The sequence below is a fragment of the Panthera pardus genome, unplaced genomic scaffold (genome assembly GCF_024362965.1).
Source record: "Panthera pardus isolate Hobbes unplaced genomic scaffold, ASM2436296v1 HiC_scaffold_1, whole genome shotgun sequence".
Taxonomy (NCBI): domain Eukaryota; kingdom Metazoa; phylum Chordata; class Mammalia; order Carnivora; family Felidae; genus Panthera; species Panthera pardus.
The window spans coordinates 68,180,788-68,188,293 of NW_026526654.1; the positions used below are offsets into that span (position 1 = coordinate 68,180,788).

Below are 7,506 nucleotides of genomic sequence, written 5' to 3' on the forward strand. Positions count from 1 at the left end.
ATTCCCAACAGGTAAATAAAAAGCAAACCTGTTGCATCACGAGTGTGTCTATCTTGGGACATGACACTCCCTTCATGTGCTGGTAAAGGCTTAAAAACTGATTTCTAGAGGAAAACACTGATTTGTGGCATTTGTCAATTTCTGAGACATCACTTAATACAGAATTGAGGCAGGACACAAAAAGTTTGCTTCATGAGCCAATACTGTCCAGCTCTAGTTTACACACTGGCGTCTACCCAGTTACTGAAACTGGAACCTTGGAAAACATCCTTGGACCCTTCTTGTATGCTCCCCTCTCCTTATTATCCATTATGTTATTACTAACCAGTCCACTCTTCCTCCACTGGGTAGAAGTCTCATAGCTTGGGGATAGACTCCTTCCCTAGGGGGTGGTTCCTAATTGGTCTAATGCAACATGCAAGTTGCTACCCATTGGTGTGTAGAGATATTTATCCCTTGAGATAGCCAGGTGGACCCTGGGAGGTCTGGAGCCCCAGGGCACTTGCTTTGAGCTGTTCTAGTCTGTCAGCCATATGGGCACTATTACTTGTCAAAAAGATCAGGAGGCTATAGCCTAAGGCAATCATGACCTTCCATTCCCCTCATTACCGACTGACTCTGGACCTCAAGGCTAAGTCTATTAGTGCATGGTATTCACTAGTCACAAGATTAGCCCAAATATGGACCCATGATCAACCCAGGTCAATGGGATTTAAAAGGAGGTTTGCTGGAGGCACTTAATAAATTTCTTACTCTTCAGAGAGTAATAGGAAGATATGATCTCTCTCTTCCTCATGCAGATGAGGCCTGGAACTAGGGCAGCCACCTGTCAAGCAACAGAGCATGGAGCCAGCAAAGGACAGAGGGCCATACAGATGGCCAGAGCCAAAGCACTCCACCCTATTTCTGGTTTTCCTGTGCTGTAAACCAATAAATTTATTATTTAAACACTTTGATTTAGCTTCTCTGTTTCTTCCACTGAATGCATGCTTTAACAACGTACTTTAGTAACATATTTTAACCTGTTTTTAAAATGTTTTTCCATATTACTATAGTTTGCTGATCATCTCTATTTACCATTTCTATTGATAGTTTACCCTCTTGTGCTAGTTTGTTTTATGCTGTGGTCAGGCTATAGTACCCCATCATTCAAACACCAATCTAGGTGTTGCTGTGAAGGCATTCTGTATGTGGGATTAAAATCTACTTAAATTGACTTTAAGTAAAGGGGGATTACTTTTGGGGCACCTGGGTAGCTCAGTCGGTTAAGCATCCAACTTCGACTCAGGTCATGATCTCGGGGTCCATGAATTCAAGCCCTGCACTGGGCTCTGTGCTGACAGCTCAGAGCCTGGAGCCTGCTTCAGATTCTGTGTCTCCCTCTCTCTCTGCCCCTCCCCTATTCACGCTCTGTCTCTTAATAATAAAATAAACGTTAAAAAAAATAAAAATAAAAATAAAGCAAACCTGCAGTTTCTCTGAGGGAAAAGAAATCCACCTGTGGAATTATAGCATCAGCTCCTGCCTAAAATTTTCCAGCCTCCCCTTCCTGCTGACCTACCCTACAGATTTCAGACTTGCCTAGCCAGCTACACAATTGCATAAGCCAACTCCTTGTAATAAATCTCTCTGTCATGAATAAAACAGTATAATACACACACACATACACACGCACACTACTGGTTCAGGTAGAAACCTGAATGATAGTAGTTTTTTATTTGTTTATGGATTTAAATCAATTTGAAGTTGCAGACTTTGCATTTCTTTATATGTTTATCAATATGCTTAGACTGTAGCTTTATGAGCATATGTGTATAATTCCTAAAGTAGAACAGCTGGTCAAAAGTTATGCACATTTGGAAGATGAAAAATGTCGTAATTTAACAAGCTGTTAAATGAGTATGAGTAGGTTGTCCCTACTCATACTCGATGTGTTCTCAGCATAGTAAGTACTCAGTAAATAGGAGCAGAATTCTAGGAAGAGACACATGAATTAAGATAGAAAGGCATGAAGGTATGCTAGATTGGAGGGTACTTTGACTAAATCACTATTTTTTAGGTCCCTTTTCTTCTGCAGGTGACATGAGAATTTGAGTGATTCACCCATGTAGTACTTACTTTGCAGCAACAGCAGAAGGCAGAACTCGGAGTTTGAGGTCAGACCTGAGTTTGAACATTCTCTGTACCATTCAAGCTTTGTGAACTTGAACAGATGTCTTAGTCTCTGTGATCCTCAGTTTCTAAATCTGTAAAAGGAACGTGATGACCTTCCAGACTGGGGTGAAGGTCAAAGGACGTAAATATATAAAGAACCTGGTGTGAAGGTCAAAGGAGATAAATATATAGATAACCTATGTAATAGGTCTGGACACGGAGGTTATAATAGGTCTTCTCCCCAAATTTAGGAACAGGAAGCAACAATGTTGGAAGAGCCAATCTGTAAACTGAGCACATAAAGCATCTGAGCAGAGATGTGAGTTGAACATGAATGGACAGCAAGACACCAACTGGGTTGACTTTAGTAAAATACCTAAACAAAGCTCTCCCAACCAGAAGAGGATTAGTCAGAGATAAAACCTAGAAAAAGCAGAGTCAGAGACAAAGTGGAGTTGTGCCACTAAAGCCTTGCCCCATCAAGCCCAAAAATTAAGGCTAAAACATAATTCCACTCATAACAACATACCCATCTGGCTGTCCAAGCTTAATGCCATTTGGTCTTGGAATCACATAAATGGCTTTTTCTATTCTGTTTCCAAACTGAGCAAAAACCTTTCTGATAGTTTGGGTTCCTCTATGGCCTGTCTACAGGAAATGGTCTCTGGTCAGGCTCACTGGGCCAGCCAGCTCTCCCAAACCAACATCCCACTCAAACACCTGTGTTCTTTTTTATTCTAAGGGTTAGGCAGGACAATCTGACCCAGATGGCGGAAGAAACAGCAACCATATCTGTGTCTGATTCACAGCTCTAATTAAGGCGAGAAAAAGAAAAATAGGGCATGAAAAGAAATTCTCCAAGAGCTGAAAAATTGTGAAAGCCTCCATGTCTCTATGGGGATGGCACCCTTGTGAACCTTGCTTTCATGGTTAAGCTGATGGAACACCATCTCTGTTAGGAAGACAGGGGAAGAATTGTCTTGCTTGTTCCTGAAAAGAGTTAAGGCAGGCAGGCATTAATGGCCATCCTCTTGACTAATTATAAAACCAAGGTGGTAAAAGGAAGAGTTTTGTCCAGGATTATATAATTTTTATATAGAAGTCTAGAAACCAAACCTTCGCTTTCTCAGTCCAAGTACAAAGCTCCTGTCAAAAAACCAAACTGAAGATGAGAAAGGAAGAGCATTCAATCTAAATAGAATGCTGAGTTGGAAACCCTTGAGGATGGTGATAGAGTTTTTAAATTTTTAGATTTCAGAGTTCTTGAGTTGTTTTAGATATTTTGTTTATAATACAGAGTGTCCCAAATTGTAATAGAGGAAAACTGATGATTCCAGCCATAACAGAATAGTTTATATTGAACCAACTATCCCGCTGAAAACAACTATTAACAGCTGGACAGAACATGTAACACAAGCATTTGAAGGCATTGAAGGGTAACCAAGACGATCCCGAAGAGAAGGTAAACACATCAAGCACATGTACACTCTGGCCGATTCACAGGGCAGGGAATAGAGTAAGTAGCTGTTAACTTGATTATTCCATTGGGCTGAGGAGACAGATTGCAGTTCAAAGGTGCCAAAGTGGCTGGGATGTAGGTGGTAAAATCTCACAGAGGAGGGAACTACAGACAAGTGAACCCTGAAGGCTAGACGCGATCTCCCATGGAGATGTTTGCTAACTCCCAAGCTAAGCCTGTGCAGCCGCAACCACAGGAAAGCTAACAGAAAGCAGCAGCTGGGTGGCTGAAGCTCTGTGCAAAGATTTTACAGCAGCAGAGACTGAAGAGATTGAGGGTGGAGTACAAGGCCCACCAATGAGAAATAGCAACACCCAACCTCTGATTGAGACCCCAGAAAGACCATAGCTTGGTAATGCAGGTAAACCCAAAGGACCAATTCTAACAAAGCCTAAAACCAATCCTTGACAGGATTAAGGTGACCTGTCTGCACCATTTGCCTTTCTTTTAAAACACACACACACACACACACACACACACACACACACACACAAAATAATCCAGAGCCTCTAAAAGCTAATAACCAGTAGGCTAAAATAGGATTGAAAAAATAGAATAATAAAAAAAAAAGTACCTGATTCTTCTCCCAAAAACAGACAAGAAAGAAGAAATAAAAGAATAAAGAACAGAAATAGAAACATATAACAAGATAGTAAATATAAACATTTCAATAATTACTTTAAATGTTAATAGATGATTATCCAATTAAAAGGCCAAAATTGCTTTTGGATAAAAAAGCAAAATAGATGGGCTATTTACTACAGACCCAACTTAAATATAAAAACACAAAGTTTTAAAGAAAAAAGAATGGACAAAAAAATATGCCATGCCAACCCTGACCAAAAGAAAGCTGGTGTAGCTATATTAGTATCAGACAACAAAGACTTCAGGGGCAGAAATATTTCTAGAGATGAAAAAGAGACATTTCATAATGATAAAAATGTCAATTCACATAAAAGAGTCCTCAATTTGCACGCACCTAATAATTTATAACGTATCATTAACTGGTGAAAAATGTAGCATAGTTTCAATATATGCTAAGCAAAGTTGACAGAAAAGAAGAAACGGATAAATTAACAATCATGGGAGATTTTCGCACCTCTTTCCATAGCAGATAGGACAAGCACACAAAAAATCAGTAAGGATATAGAAAACCTGAACAACAAGAACAACCAAATCGGCCTGACATATACAGAACTTTGCACTTACCAACTGCCACATACATGTTTTCAAGAGCTTATGAGCACTTATCAAAATGGACTGTCGGCTAGGCCATAGAGCAAGGCTCAAACAATTCCTAAGGACTGAGGTCATACAAAATGTGTTTTTTTGACTACAGTGGAATCAAACTAGAAATCAATAAAAAGAAGCAAATGTTTGAAAATTAAGCAACACATTTTTATTTTTCTTTAAATCTTAGTTAACATACAATGCAATATTGGTTTCAGGAGTAGAATTCAATGATTCATCACTTACATACAACACCCAGAGCTCATCACAAGTGTCCTTCTTAGTACCCATCCCCTGTCTAGCCAATCCCCCACTCACCTCCCTCCATCAACCCTCAGTATGTTCTCTATCGTTAAGAGTCTCTTGTGGTTTTGGCTGCTGTGTGGTTCAGTCCGTTAAGCGTCTAGCCTTGGCTCAGGTCATGATCTCACGGTTTGTGAGTTTGAGCCCTCTCTGCTGTCAGCACAGAGCCTGCTTCAGATCCTCTGTCCCCCACTCTCTCACCCCTCCCCCACTCATGTTTTCTCCCTCTCTCTCTCTCTCAAAAATAAATAAACATTAAAAAAAAAATTTTAAGAGTTTCTTGTGGTTTGTTTCCCTCTCTTCTCTTCCCCCCACCCTTCCCATACGTTCATCTGTTTTGTTTCTTAAACAACACATTTTTTAATGTTTATTTATTTATTTTGGAAGAGAGAGAGAGCAAGCAGGGGAGGGGCAGAGAGTGAAGAACAGAGAGAATACCAAGCAGCCTCCGTGTTGACAGCTCAAAGCCCAATGCAGGCCCAGGTAGGGCCAACGTAGGGCTCAATCCCACAAACCTCAAGATCACGACCTGAAATCAAGAGTCGGTCACCTAACCAACTGAGCCACCCAGGTGTTCCATAAGCAACACATTTTTAAACAGCTTGTAGGTCTAAGAAATAATTGCAGTGAAATTATAAATTATTTCCAATGGAATAATAATGAAAATATGACATATCAAAACATTTGGGGTGCAGATAATGCAGGACTCAGGGAAATTCATAGCTTTAATTGTATATATTTGAGAAGAGCAAAAATCGAAAATCCACATGATTTAAGCTTTCATCTTAAGCTAAAAAAAGAACAGCAACTTAAACACAAGGAAATAGAAAGAAAGCAATAATAAAAATAAGAGTAGAAATCTTTGAACTAGAAAACAAATATGCAATTTTTAAAAGTCTACAAATTCTAAAAGGGACTTGAGGTGCCTACCTTTGTTTCTGAGTAAAGATCTGTTTTAGTTCTTCCTTCTCAAACTATTTACCTTTTATTTCCTTCTATTGTCTTATTGCACTAGCTAGGAGTTTCAGTATGTTGCTAAATAGGAGTGGTGAGAGAGGACATACTTGCCTTTTTCCCAACCTTAAAAACGGTACACATTTTCTCACAATTAGGTAGGATGTTGAACATAGGTTTTTTTGTAGATTTTTAAAAATCATGTTGGGAAAGTTTCTCTTTATTCCTAGGTTTGCTGAGAGTTTTCATCATAAATAGGTGTTAGATTTTGTCAATGCTTTTTCTGCATCAATCGATATGATCATATGATTTCTTTTCTTTAGTCTGTTGATACGGTGGATTACATTCGTTGATTTTCAAATGTTGAACCAGTCTTGCGTTTCTGGAATAAATCCAACTTGGTCACAGTGCATAATTATTTTTATACATTGTTGGGTTCGATTTGCTATTATTTTGTTGAGGATTTTTGCATCTGTGTTCATGAGAGCTATTTATTAGTCTGTAATTTTCTTTGTTGTATTTTTATCTGGTTTGGGTCTTAGGGTAATGCTGGCCCCATAGGCAAGTTGGGAAGTAAAGTTTTGTTTTTAAAAGTTTTCTTGAGAGTGCTGGCTTCAGCAGCACATATACTAAAATGGGAACAATACAGAGATTAGCATGGCCCCTGCACAAGGATGACACACAGAATTCATAAAAGTTTCCATGAGAGATGGATGGTGGTGATAGTTGGGTAGCATGATGAATCTATCTGCCACCACCGAACTGTAAATTTAAAAATGATTAAGATGATAAATTTTGTGCCCTGTGTATTTTGTTGCAATAAAAAGTTAACCTTGAAGGGCGCCTGGGTGGCTCAGCCGGTTAGGCGTCTGATTCTTCAGCTCCGGTCATGATCTCACGGTTAGTGGGTTTGAGCCCTGTGTCGGGCTTTGGGCCGACAGTGCCTGAGCCTCCTTGGGATTCTCTGTCTCTCACTTTCTCTCTGCCCCTCCCCACTCGTGCTCTCTTTCTCTGTCTCTCAAAATAAAATGAATAACCTTAAAATGAAAAGCTCCCTTGAGCTTTGGCTGTACTAGGCCAAAGTGCGAGGTCTCTGTGCAAGACCCGGGTCTTAATTGAAAGACCCACAATGATCTGGTGGAATTGGAGCAAAAAGCCAGGTAAAGACTGTAACCAAGGAATGTAGGGAGTAGCTATGGCTGTTTGTTCCCCTGCCAAGTGAAAATCTAATTGGGAAGGTTATATGCACAGTTATGAATATTAAATTAACAATGGAACATAGCATATTGGCCAAAATACAACTCAGAGACTGAATGATGTAGGATTTGAGAAAGGCATGTCACTAA

The 7,506-nt window shown here is 39.6% G+C and overlaps 1 non-coding gene across 1 annotated transcript; it reads left to right on the forward strand.

The window, feature by feature from the left end:
• Nucleotides 1–6,765: 6,765 nt before the first annotated feature.
• On the forward strand, nucleotides 6,766–6,869 carry LOC128776645 (U6 spliceosomal RNA). Its single transcript, XR_008421816.1, has one exon. It is a non-coding gene; the product is annotated as a U6 spliceosomal RNA (small nuclear RNA).
• Nucleotides 6,870–7,506: the final 637 nt, after the last annotated feature.